Source organism: Podarcis raffonei, chromosome 7 (assembly GCF_027172205.1).
Source record: "Podarcis raffonei isolate rPodRaf1 chromosome 7, rPodRaf1.pri, whole genome shotgun sequence".
In the NCBI taxonomy this organism is placed as follows: Eukaryota; Metazoa; Chordata; class Lepidosauria; order Squamata; family Lacertidae; genus Podarcis; species Podarcis raffonei.
In genome coordinates, this window is record NC_070608.1 from 76,429,381 (window position 1) to 76,443,020 (window position 13,640).

A 13,640-nucleotide genomic window follows, 5' to 3' on the forward strand; every position below is an offset into this window, starting at 1 on the left:
TTTCCTGCGATAAAAAGCCTTCTGTTTTGACAGCCAAACCTCTCAGGGGGGCATTTGCAACCGTTTGGCACTTTTTTGGAGTGAATTGCCGAAAGTCAGATTTTTGATGAAATTGTGACCCCGGGGCTTAGCGATTTTTTTTTTTTAAATTCTCCCGGTTAAGTTGTGGAGGGCTGATTTCTTGTCCTGTGATAAAAAGCCTTCTGTTTTGACTGAAAAACCTCTCGGGCGAGCATTTGCAAGAGTTTGGCACCATTTGTGAGTGAATTGCAGAACATCAGATTTTTGCTGAAATTGTGACCGCGCCCTAATATAAATTAGTCAATTACATTTTGTATAAATTCATTCGAAATACTGTCGTATTTATCTAAGCAGTCTATGTTTGTAAGCAGTCTGTTCACAGGTTGCAAGTGTTACCATATTATCACTCCACCGATTAAAGGAGATCATCTCTTTGCTCTTTCAGTTTATCAATATCAGCCTCTCAGCTACCATTAGAGTGTGTACAATCCATTTCTGTTGTCCAGTTGTTAACTTCCATATAGTAGGCATATAGTTAAAAAAAGTTTCATGTTTTATTGTATATTATTTTATCCTGCAAGCTGCTGAGCGTGACCCAGTCAGATGGGTGGGGTATAAATAATAAAACTATTATTATTATTTATTTATTATTGAATAGGCCATCCCTTTTTTCATCAGAGAAGTGTTGGAGGGTTTGAGAATGAAATATACTCTGAGTCGAGAGTGGATTTCATGCTCTTTATTCAGCTCATAGTGCTGAGGAGGAATGGATGTTCCCTCAAAGTATCTGCTTTATATACATTATTTACACAGAGGGCTGCATGTGATTGGCTAGTTTACACCAACTTTACTCCTAGTTTACACCTAGTTTACACCCAGTTTACACAAACTTTACTCCTAGTTTACACCTAGTTTACTCCTGGTTTACTCCTAGTTTACACCTAGTTTACTCCTAGTTTACTCCTAGTTTACATCTAGTTTACACCTAGTTTACTCCTGGTTTACTCCTAGTTTACACCTAGTTTACTCCTAGTTTACTCCTAGTTTACACCTAGTTTACTCCTAGTTTACACCAACTTTACTCCTAGTTTACACCTAGTTTACTCCTAGTTTACTCCTGGTTTACTCCTAGTTTACTCCTAGTTTACTCCTGGTTTACTCCTACTTTACTCCTAGTTTACTCCTAGTTTACACCTAGTTTACACCTAGTTTACTCCTAGTTTACACCAACTTTACTCCTAGTTTACACCTAGTTTACTCCTAGTTTACTCCTAGTTTACACCTAGTTTACTCCTAGTTTACACCAACTTTACTCCTAGTTTACTCCTAGTTTACTCCTAGTTTACACCTAGTTTACTCCTAGTTTACACCTAGTTTACTCCTAGTTTACTCCTAGTTTACTCCTGGTTTACTCCTAGTTTACACCTAGTTTACTCCTAGTTTACACCTAGTTTACACCTAGTTTACTCCTAGTTTACACCTAGTTTACTCCTAGTTTACACCAACTTTACTCCTAGTTTACACCTAGTTTACTCCTAGTTTACTCCTGGTTTACTCCTAGTTTACTCCTGGTTTACTCCTAGTTTAAACCTAGTTTACTCCTGGTTTACTCCTAGTTTACTCCTAGTTTACACCTAGTTTACTCCTGGTTTACTCCTAGTTTACACCTAGTTTACTCCAAGTTTTCACCTAGTTTACTCCTAGTTTACTCCTAGTTTACACCTAGTTTACTCCTAGTTTACTCCTAGTTTACACCTAGTTTACTCCTAGTTTACACCAACTTTTTGAGTGAATTGCCGAAAGTCAGATTTTTTATGAAATTGTGACCCCGGGGCTTAGGATTTTTTCAAAAAAATCTTTTTCTGCCGGTTAAGTTGTCGAGGGCTGATTTCTTCTATTTCCATTCTCAAACCTTTCAGAGGATCATTTGCAACCGTCGGGCACCATTTTTGAGTGAATTGCCGAAAGTCAGATTTTTTATTTAATTGTCACCCCGGGGCTTTGGATTTTTTCAAAAAAATCTTTTTCTGCCGGTTATATTGTTGAGGGCTGATTTCTTTTCCTGTGATAAAAAGCCTTCTGTTTCAACCGCCAAACCTTTCAGGGGAGAATTTGGAACCTTTGGGCACAATTTTTGAGTGAATTGCCAAAAGTCAGATTTTTTATGAAATTGTGACCCCGGGGCTTAGGGATGTTTTCAAAAAAATCTTTTTCTGCCGGTTAGGTTGTCGAGGGCTGATTTCGTGTTCTGTGATAAAAAGCCATCTGTTTCGACCGCCAAACCTTTCAGGGGAGAATTTGGAACCTTTTGGCACAATTTTTGAGTGAATTGCCAAAAGTCAGATTTTTTATGAAATTGTGACTCCGGGGCTTAGGATCTTTTTAAAAAAAAATTTTTCTGCCTGATAAGTTGGTGAGTGCTGATTTCTTTTCCTGTGATAAAAAGCCATCTGTTTCAACTGCCAAACCTTTCAGGGGATCATTTGGAACCATTTGGAACCATTTTTGAGTGAATTGCCAAAAGTCAGATTTTTTATGAAATTGTCACCCCGGGGCTTAGGATTTTTTCAAAAAAATCTTTTTCTGCCGGTTAAGTTGTCGAGGGCTGATTTCTTCTATTTCCATTTACAAACTTTTCAGAGGATCATTTGCAACCGTTTGGCACCATTTTTGAGTGAATTGCCGAAAGTCAGATTTTTTATGAAATTGTGACCCCGGGGTTTAGGATTTTTTCAAAAAAATCTTTTTCTACTGGTTATGTTGTTTGCGGCTGATTTCTTTTCCTGTGATAAAAAGACTTCTGTTTCAACCGCCAAACCTTTCAGGGGAGAATTTGGAACCTTTTGGCACAATTTTTCAGTGAATTGCCAAAAGTCAGATTTTATATGAAATTGTGACCCCGGGGCTTAGGATTTTTTCAAAAAAATCTTTTTCTGCCGGTTAAGTTGTTGAGGGCTGATTTCTTTTCCTATGCTAAAAAGCCTTCTGTTTCAACCGCCAAACCTTTCAGGGGAGCATTTGCAACCGTTTGGCACCATTTTTGAGTGAATTGCCGGAAGACAGATTTTTTATGAATTTGTGACCCCGGGGCTTAGGATCTTTTCAAAAAAAATTTTTTCTGCCTGTTAAGTTGGTGAGGGCTGATTTCTTTTCCTGTGATAAAAAGCCATCTGTTTCAACTGCCAAACCTTTCAGGGGATCATTTGGAACCGTTTGGCACCATTTTTGAGTGAATTGCCGAAAGTCAGATTTTTTATGAAATTGTGACCCCGGGGCTTAGGGATTTTTTCAAAAAAATCTTTTTCTGCCGGTTAAGTTGCCGAGGGCTGATTTCTTCTATTTCCATTCACAAACCTTTCAGAGGATCATTTGCAACCGTCTGGCACCATTTTTGAGTGAATTGCCGAAAGTCAGATTTTTTATGAAATTGTGACCCCGGGGATTAGGATTTTTTCAAAAAAATCTTTTTCTACCGGTTATGTTGTTGAGGGCTGATTTCTTTTCCTTTGATAAAAAGACTTCTGTTTCAACCGCCAAACCTTTCAGGGGAGAATTTGGAACCTTTTGGCACAATTTTTGAGTGAATTGCCAAAAGTCAGATTTTTTATGAAATTGTGACCCCGGGGCTTAGGATTTTTTCAAAAAAATCTTTTTCTGCCGGTTAAGTTGTTGAGGGCTGATTTCTTTTCCTATGCTAAAAAGCCTTCTGTTTCAACCGCCAAACCTTTCAGGGGAGCATTTGCAACCGTTTGGCACCATTTTTGAGTGAATTGCCGGAAGACAGATTTTTTATGAATTTGTGACCCCGGGGCTTAGGGATTTTTTCAAAAAAATATTTTTCTGCTGGTTAAGTTGTCGAGGGCTGATTTCTTCTATTTCCATTCGCAAACCTTTCAGAGGATCATTTGCAACCGTCTGGCACCATTTTTGAGTGAATTGCCGAAAGTCAGGTTTTTTATGAAATTGTGACCCTGGGGCTTAGGATTTTTTCAAAAAAATCTTTTTCTGCCGGTTAAGTTGTTGAGGACTGATTTCCTGTCCTGTGATAAAAAGCCTTCTGTTTCAACCGCCAAACCTTTCAGGAGAGAATTTGGAACCTTTTGGCAAAATTTTTGAGAGAATTGCCAAAAGTCAGATTTTTTATGAAATTGTCACCCCGGGGCTTAGGATTTTTTCAAAAAAATCTTTTTCTGCCGGTTATGTTGTTGAGGGCTGATTTCTTTTCCTGTGATAAAAAGCCTTCTGTTTCAACCGCCAAACCTTTCAGGGGAGAATTTGGAACTTTTTGGCACCATTTTTGAGTGAATTGCCGAAAGTCAGATTTTTTATGAATTTGTGACCCCGGGGCTTAGGGATTTTTTCAAAAAAATCTTTTTCTGCCGGTTAAGTTGTTGAGGACTGATTTCTTGTCCTGTGATAAAAAGCCTTCTGTTTCAACTGCCAAACCTTTCAGGGGATCATTTGGAACCATTTGGCACCATTTTTGAGTGAATTGCCGGAAGTCAGATTTTTTATGAATTTGTGACCCGGGGCTTAGGGATTTTTTCAAAAAAATCTTTTTCTTCCGGTTAAGTTGTTGAGGACTGATTTCTTGTCCTGTGATAAAAAGCCTTCTGTTTCAACCGCCAAACCTTTCAGGGGAGAATTTGGAACCTTTTCGCACAATTTTTGAGTGAATTGCCAAAAGTCAGATTTTTTATGAAATTGTGACCCCGGGGCTTTGGATTTTTTCAAAAAAATGTTTTTCTGCCGGTTATGTTGTTGAGGGCTGATTTCTTTTCCTGTGATAAAAAGCCTTCTGTTTCAACCGCCAAACCTTTCAGGGGAGAATTTGCAACCGTTTGGCACCTGTTTTGAGTGAATTGCCGGAAGACAGATTTTTTATGAATTTGTGACCCCGGGGCTTAGGGATTTTTTCAAAAAAATCTTTTTCTGCTGGTTAAGTTGTTGAGGACTGATTTCTTGTCCTGTGATAAAAAGCCTTCTGTTTCAACCGCCAAACCTTTCAGGGGAGAATTTGGAACCTTTTCGCACAATTTTTGAGTGAATTGCCAAAAGTCAGATTTTTTATGAAATTGTGACCCCGGGGCTTTGGATTTTTTCAAAAAAATGTTTTTCTGCCGGTTATGTTGTTGAGGGCTGATTTCTTTTCCTGTGATAAAAAGCCTTCTGTTTCAACCGCCAAACCTTTCAGGGGAGAATTTGCAACCGTTTGGCACCTGTTTTGAGTGAATTGCCGGAAGACAGATTTTTTATGAATTTGTGACCCCGGGGCTTAGGGATTTTTTCAAAAAAATCTTTTTCTGCTGGTTAAGTTGTTGAGGACTGATTTCTTGTCCTGTGATAAAAAGCCTTCTGTTTCAACCGCCAAACCTTTCAGGGGAGAATTTGGAACCTTTTCGCACAATTTTTGAGTGAATTGCCAAAAGTCAGATTTTTTATGAAATTGTGACCCCGGGGCTTAGGATTTTTTCAAAAAAATCTTTTTCGGCCGGTTATGTTGTTGAGGGCTGATTTCTTTTCCTGTGATAAAAAGCCTTCTGTTTCAACCGCCAAACCTTTCAGGGGAGAATTTGGAACCTTTTGGCACAATTTTTGAGTGAATTGCCAAAAGTCAGATTTTATATGAAATTGTGACCCCGGGGCTTAGGATTTTTTCAAAAAAATCTTTTTCTGCCAGTTAAGATGTCGAGGGCTGATTTCTTTTCCTGTGATAAAAAGCCTTCTGTTTCAACTGCCAAACCTTTCAGGGGATCATTTGGAACCGTTTGGCACCATTTTTGAGTGAATTGCCAAAAGTCAGATTTTATATGAAATTGTGACCCCGGGGCTTAGGATTTTTTCAAAAAAATCTTTTTCTGCCAGTTAAGATGTTGAGGGCTGATTTCTTTTCCTGTGATAAAAAGCCTTTTGTTTCAACTGCCAAACCTTTCAGGGGATCATTTGGAACCGTTTGGCACCATTTTTGAGTGAATTGCCGAAAGTCAGATTTTTTATGAAATTGTGACCCCGGGGCTTTGTAATTTTTTTAAAATAAAAATTTCTACCGGTTAACTTCTCGAGAGCTGATTTCTTTTCGTCTGATAAAAAGCCTTCTGTTTCGACCGCCAAACCTTTCAGGGGAGCATTTGCAACCGTTTGGCACCTGTTTTGAGTGAATTGCCGAAAGTCACATTTTTTATGAAATTGTGACCCCGGGGTTTAGGATTTTTTGAAAAAAATCTTTTTCTGCCGGTTAAGTTGTTGACGGCTGATTTCGTTTCCTGTGATAAAAAGCCATCTGTTTCGACCGCCAAACCTTTCAGGGGAGAGTTTGGAACCGTTTGGAACCATTTTTGAGTGAATTGCCGAAAGTCAGACTTTTTATGAAATTGTGACCCCGGGGCTTAGGGATTTTTTCAAAAAAATCTTTTTCTGCCGCTTAAGTTGTCAAGGGCTGATTTCTTTTCCTGTGATAAAAAGCCATCTGTTTCGACCGCCAAACCTTTCAGGGGAGAATTTGGAACCTTTTGGCAAAATTTTTGAGTGAATTGCCAAAAGTCAGATTTTTTTTTGAAATTGTGACCCCGGGGCTTAGGATTTTTTCAAAAAAAAAAATTTCTGCCTGTTAAGTTGGTGAGGGCTAATTTCTTTTCCTATGATAAAAAGCCATCTGTTTCAACCGCCAAACTTTTCAGGGGAGCATTTGCAACCTTTTGGCACCATTTTTGAGTGAATTGCCGAAAGTCAGATTTTTTATGAAATTGTGACCCCGGGGCTTTCTGATTTTTTTAAAATAAAAATTTCTACCGGTTAACTTGTCGAGAGCTGATTTCTTTTCTTCTGATAAAAAGCCTTCTGTTTCGACCGCCAAACCTTTCAGGGGAGCATTTGCAACCGTTTGGCACCTGTTTTGAGTGAATTGCCGAAAGTCAGATTTTTTATGAAATTGTGACCCCGGGGCTTAGGATTTTTTCAAAAAAATCTTTTTCTGCCAGTTAAGTTGTTGATAGCTGATTTCGTGTCCTGTGATAAAAAGCCATCTGTTTCGACCGCCAAACCTTTCAGGGGAGAGTTTGGAACCGTTTGGAACCATTTTTGAGTGAATTGCCGAAAGTCAGACTTTTTATGAAATTGTGACCCCGGGGCTTAGGATTTTTTAAAAAAAAAAATTTTCTGCCGGTTAAGTTGTTGAGGACTGATTTCTTGTCCTGTGATAAAAAGCCTTCTGTTTCAACCGCCAAACCTTTCAGGGGAGAATTTGGAACCTTTTGGCACCATTTTTGAGTTAATTGTCAAAAGTCAGATTTTTTAGGAAATTGTGACCCCGGGGCTTAGGATTTTTTCAAAAAAATCTTTTTCTGCCGGTTATGTTGTTGAGGGCTGATTTCTTTTCCTGTGATAAAAAGCCTTCTGTTTCAACCACCAAACCTTTCAGGGGAGAATTTGGAACCTTTTGGCACAATTTTTGAGTGAATTGCCAAAAGTCCGATTTTTTATGAAATTGTGACCCCGGGGCTTAGGGATTTTTTCAAAAAAATCTTTTTCTGCCGGTTAAGTTGTCGAGGGCTGATTTCGTGTCCTGTGATAAAAAGCCATCTGTTTCGACCGCGAAACTTTCAGGGGAGAATTTGGAACCTTTTGGCACAATTTTTGAGTGAATTGCCAAAAGTCAGATTTTTTATGAAATTGTGACCCCGGGGCTTAGGATCTTTTCAAAAAAAATTTTTTTCTGCATGTTAAGTTGGTGAGGGCTGATTTCTTTTCCTGTGATAAAAAGCCATCTGTTTCAACCTCCAAACCTTTCAGGCAATCATTTGGAACCTTTTGGCACAATTTTTGAGTGAATTGCCGAAAGTCAGATTTTTTATGAAATTGTGACCCCGGGGCGTAGGATTTTTTCAAGAAAATCTTTTTCTGCCGGTTAAGTTGTGGAGGGCTGATTTCTTCTATTTCCATTCCCAAACCTTTCAGAGGATCATTTGCAACCGTCTGGCACCATTTTTGACTGAATTGCCGAAAGTCAGATTTTTTATGAAATTGTGACCCTGGGGCTTAGGATTTTTTCAAAAAAATCTTTTTCTGCCGGTTAAGTTGTTGAGGACTGATTTCCTGTCCTGTGATAAAAAGCCTTCTGTTTCAACCGCCAAACCTTTCAGGGGAGAATTTGGAACCTTTTGGCAAAATTTTTGAGAGAATTGCCAAAAGTCAGATTTTTTATGAAATTGTGACCCCGGGGCTTAGGATTTTTTCAAAAAAATCTTTTTCTGCCGGTTATGTTGTTGAGGGCTGATTTCTTTTCCTGTGATAAAAAGCCTTCTGTTTCAACCACCAAACCTTTCAGGGGAGAATTTGGAACCTTTTGGCACAATTTTTGAGTGAATTGCCAAAAGTCAGTTTTTTAATGAAATTGTGACCCCGGGGCTTAGGATCTTTTCAAAAAAAAATTTTTCTGCCTGTTAAGTTGGTGAGGGCTGATTTCTTTTCCTGTGATAAAAAGCCATCTGTTTCGACCGCGAAACTTTCAGGGGAGAATTTGGAACCTTTTGGCACAATTTTTGAGTGAATTGCCAAAAGTCAGATTTTTTATGAAATTGTGACCCCGGGGCTTAGGATCTTTTCAAAAAAATTTTTTTTCTGCCTGTTAAGTTGGTGAGGGCTGATTTCTTTTCCTGTGATAAAAAGCCATCTGTTTCAACCTCCAAACCTTTCAGGCAATCATTTGGAACCTTTTGGCACAATTTTTGAGTGAATTGCCGAAAGTCAGATTTTTTATGAAATTGTGACCCCGGGGCTTAGGATTTTTTCAAAAAAATCTTTTTCTGCCGGTTAAGTTGTGGAGGGCTGATTTCTTCTATTTCCATTCCCAAACTTTTCAGAGGATAATTTGCAACCGTCTGGAACCATTTTTGACTGAATTGCCGAAAGTCAGATTTTTTATGAAATTGTGACCCTGGGGCTTAGGATTTTTTCAAAAAAATCTTTTTCTGCCGGTTAAGTTGTTGAGGACTGATTTCCTGTCCTGTGATAAAAAGCCTTCTGTTTCAACCGCCAAACCTTTCAGGGGAGAATTTGGAACCGTTTGGCAAAATTTTTGAGAGAATTGCCAAAAGTCAGATTTTTTATGAAATTGTGACCCCGGGGCTTTGGATTTTTTCAAAAAAATCTTTTTCTGCCGGTTATGTTGTTGAGGGCTGATTTCTTTTCCTGTGATAAAAAGCCTTCTGTTTCAACCGCCAAACCTTTCAGGGGAGCATTTGCAACCGTTTGGCACCATTTTTGAGTGAATTGCCGGAAGTCAGATTTTTTATGAATTTGTGACCCCGGGGCTTAGGGATTTTTTCAAAAAAATCTTTTTCTGCCGGTTAAGTTGTTGAGGACTGATTTCTTGTCCTGTGATAAAAAGCCTTCTGTTTCAACCGCCAAACCTTTCAGGGGAGCATTTGGAACCTTTTCGCACAATTTTTGAGTGAATTGCCAAAAGTCAGATTTTTTATGAAATTGTGACCCCGGGGCTTAGAATTTTTTCAAAAAAATCTTTTTCTGCCGGTTATGTTGTTGAGGGCTGATTTCTTTTCCTGTGATAAAAAGCCTTCTGTTTCAACCGCCAAACCTTTCAGGGGAGAATTTGGAACCTTTTGGCACAATTTTTGAGTGAATTGCCAAAAGTCAGATTTTATATGAAATTGTGACCCCGGGGCTTAGGATTTTTTCAAAAAAATCTTTTTCTGCCAGTTAAGATGTCGAGGGCTGATTTCTTTTCCTGTGATAAAAAGCCTTCTGTTTCAACTGCCAAACCTTTCAGGGGATCATTTGGAATCGTTTGGCACCATTTTTGAGTGAATTGCCAAAAGTCAGATTTTATATGAAATTGTGACCCCGGGGCTTAGGATTTTTTCAAAAAAATCTTTTTCTGCCAGTTACGATGTTGAGGGCTGATTTCTTTTCCTGTGATAAAAAGCCTTCTGTTTCAACTGCCAAACCTTTCAGGGGATCATTTGGAACCGTTTGGCACCATTTTTGAGTGAATTGCCGAAAGTCAGATTTTTTATGAAATTGTGACCCCGGGGCTTTGTAATTTTTTTAAAGTAAAAATTTCTACCGGTTAACTTCTCGAGAGCTGATTTCTTTTCGTCTGATAAAAAGCCTTCTGTTTCGACCGCCAAACCTTTCAGGGGAGCATTTGCAACCGTTTGGCACCTGTTTTGAGTGAATTGCCGAAAGTCACATTTTTTATGAAATTGTGACCCCGGGGCTTAGGATTTTTTTGAAAAAAATCTTTTTCTGCCGGTTAAGTTGTTGACGGCTGATTTCGTGTCCTGTGATAAAAAGCCATCTGTTTCGACCGCCAAACCTTTCAGGGGAGAGTTTGGAACCGTTTGGAACCATTTTTGAGTGAATTGCCGAAAGTCAGACTTTTTATGAAATTGTGACCCCGGGGCTTAGGGATTTTTTCATAAAAATCTTTTTTTGCCGCTTAAGTTGTCAAGGGCTGATTTCTTTTCCTGTGATAAAAAGCCATCTGTTTCGACCGCCAAACCTTTCAGGGGAGAATTTGGAACCTTTTGGCAAAATTTTTGAGTGAATTGCCAAAAGTCAGATTTTTTTTGAAATTGTGACCCCGGGGCTTAGGATTTTTTTCAAAAAAAAAATTTCTGCCTGTTAAGTTGGTGAGGGCTGATTTCTTCTCCTATGATAAAAAGCCATCTGTTTCAACCGGCAAACTTTTCAGGGGAGCATTTGCAACCTTTTGGCACAATTTTTGAGTGAATTGCCAAAAGTCAGATTTTTTATGAAATTGTGACCCCGGGGCTTTCTGATTTTTTTAAAATAAAAATTTCTACCGGTTAACTTGTCGAGAGCTGATTTCTTTTCTTCTGATAAAAAGCCTTCTGTTTCGACCGCCAAACCTTTCAGGGGAGCATTTGCAACCGTTTGGCACCTGTTTTGAGTGAATTGCCGAAAGTCAGATTTTTTATGAAATTGTGACCCCGGGGCTTAGGATTTTTTCAAAAAAATCTTTTTCTGCCAGTTAAGTTGTTGATAGCTGATTTCGTGTCCTGTGATAAAAAGCCATCTGTTTCGACCGCCAAACCTTTCAGGGGAGAGTTTGGAACCGTTTGGAACCATTTTTGAGTGAATTGCCGAAAGTCAGACTTTTTATGAAATTGTGACCCCGGGGCTTAGGATTTTTTCAAAAAAATTTTTTTCTGCCGGTTAAGTTGTTGAGGACTGATTTCTTGTCCTGTGATAAAAAGCCTTCTGTTTCAACCGCCAAACCTTTCAGGGGAGAATTTGGAACCTTTTGGCACAATTTTTGAGTGAATTGCCAAAAGTCAGATTTTTTATGAAATTGTCACCCCGGGGCTTAGGATTTTTTCAAAAAAATCTTTTTCTGCCGGTTATGTTGTTGAGGGCTGATTTCTTTTCCTGTGATAAAAAGCCTTCTGTTTCAACCACCAAACCTTTCACGGGAGAATTTGAAACCTTTTGGCACAATTTTTGAGTGAATTGCCAAAAGTCAGATTTTTTATGAAATTGTGACCCGGGGCTTAGGATCTTTTAAAAAAAAATTTTTTTCTGCCTGTTAAGTTGGTGAGGGCTGATTTCTTTTCCTGTGATAAAAAGCCATCTGTTTCAACCTCCAAACCTTTCAGGGGAGAATTTGGAACCTTTTCGCACAATTTTTGAGTGAATTGCCAAAAGTCAGATTTTTTATGAAATTGTGACCCCCGGGCTTAGGATCTTTTCAAAAAAAAATTTTTTCTGCCAGTTAAGATGTTGAGGGCTGATTTCTTTTCCTGTGATAAAAAGCCTTCTGTTTCAACTGCCAAACCTTTCAGGGGATCATTTGGAATCGTTTGGCACCATTTTTGAGTGAATTGCCAAAAGTCAGCTTTTATATGAAATTGTGACCCCGGGGCTTAGGATTTTTTCAAAAAAATCTTTTTCTGCCAGTTACGATGTTGAGGGCTGATTTCTTTTCCTGTGATAAAAAGCCTTCTGTTTCAACTGCCAAACCTTTCAGGGGATCATTTGGAACCGTTTGGCACCATTTTTGAGTGAATTGCCGAAAGTCAGATTTTTTATGAAATTGTGACCCCGGGGCTTTGTAATTTTTTTAAAATAAAAATTTCTACCGGTTAACTTCTCGAGAGCTGATTTCTTTTCGTCTGATAAAAAGCCTTCTGTTTCGACCGCCAAACCTTTCAGGGGAGCATTTGCAACCGTTTGGCACCTGTTTTGAGTGAATTGCCGAAAGTCACATTTTTTATGAAATTGTGACCCCGGGGCTTAGGATTTTTTGAAAAAAATCTTTTTCTGCCGGTTAAGTTGTTGACGGCTGATTTCGTGTCCTGTGATAAAAAGCCATCTGTTTCGACCGCCAAACCTTTCAGGGGAGAGTTTGGAACCGTTTGGAACCATTTTTGAGTGAATTGCCGAAAGTCAGACTTTTTATGAAATTGTGACCCCGGGGCTTAGGGATTTTTTCATAAAAATCTTTTTTTGCCGCTTAAGTTGTCAAGGGCTGATTTCTTTTCCTGTGATAAAAAGCCATCTGTTTCGACCGCCAAACCTTTCAGGGGAGAATTTGGAACCTTTTGGCAAAATTTTTGAGTGAATTGCCAAAAGTCAGATTTTTTTTGAAATTGTGACCCCGGGGCTTAGGATTTTTTCAAAAAAAAAATTTCTGCCTGTTAAGTTGGTGAGGGCTGATTTCTTCTCCTATGATAAAAAGCCATCTGTTTCAACCGGCAAACTTTTCAGGGGAGCATTTGCAACCTTTTGGCACAATTTTTGAGTGAATTGCCAAAAGTCAGATTTTTTATGAAATTGTGACCCCGGGGCTTTCTGATTTTTTTAAAATAAAAATTTCTACCGGTTAACTTGTCGAGAGCTGATTTCTTTTCTTCTGATAAAAAGCCTTCTGTTTCGACCGCCAAACCTTTCAGGGGAGCATTTGCAACCGTTTGGCACCTGTTTTGAGTGAATTGCCGAAAGTCAGATTTTTTATGAAATTGTGACCCCGGGGCTTAGGATTTTTTCAAAAAAATCTTTTTCTGCCAGTTAAGTTGTTGATAGCTGATTTCGTGTCCTGTGATAAAAAGCCATCTGTTTCGACCGCCAAACCTTTCAGGGGAGAGTTTGGAACCGTTTGGAACCATTTTTGAGTGAATTGCCGAAAGTCAGACTTTTTATGAAATTGTCACCCCGGGGCTTAGGATTTTTTCAAAAAAATCTTTTTCTGCCGGTTATGTTGTTGAGGGCTGATTTCTTTTCCTGTGATAAAAAGCCTTCTGTTTCAACCACCAAACCTTTCACGGGAGAATTTGAAACCTTTTGGCACAATTTTTGAGTGAATTGCCAAAAGTCAGATTTTTTATGAAATTGTGACCCGGGGCTTAGGATCTTTTAAAAAAAAATTTTTTTCTGCCTGTTAAGTTGGTGAGGGCTGATTTCTTTTCCTGTGATAAAAAGCCATCTGTTTCAACCTCCAAACCTTTCAGGGGAGAATTTGGAACCTTTTCGCACAATTTTTGAGTGAATTGCCAAAAGTCAGATTTTTTATGAAATTGTGACCCCCGGGCTTAGGATCTTTTCAAAAAAAAATTTTTTCTGCATGTTAAGTTGGTGAGGGC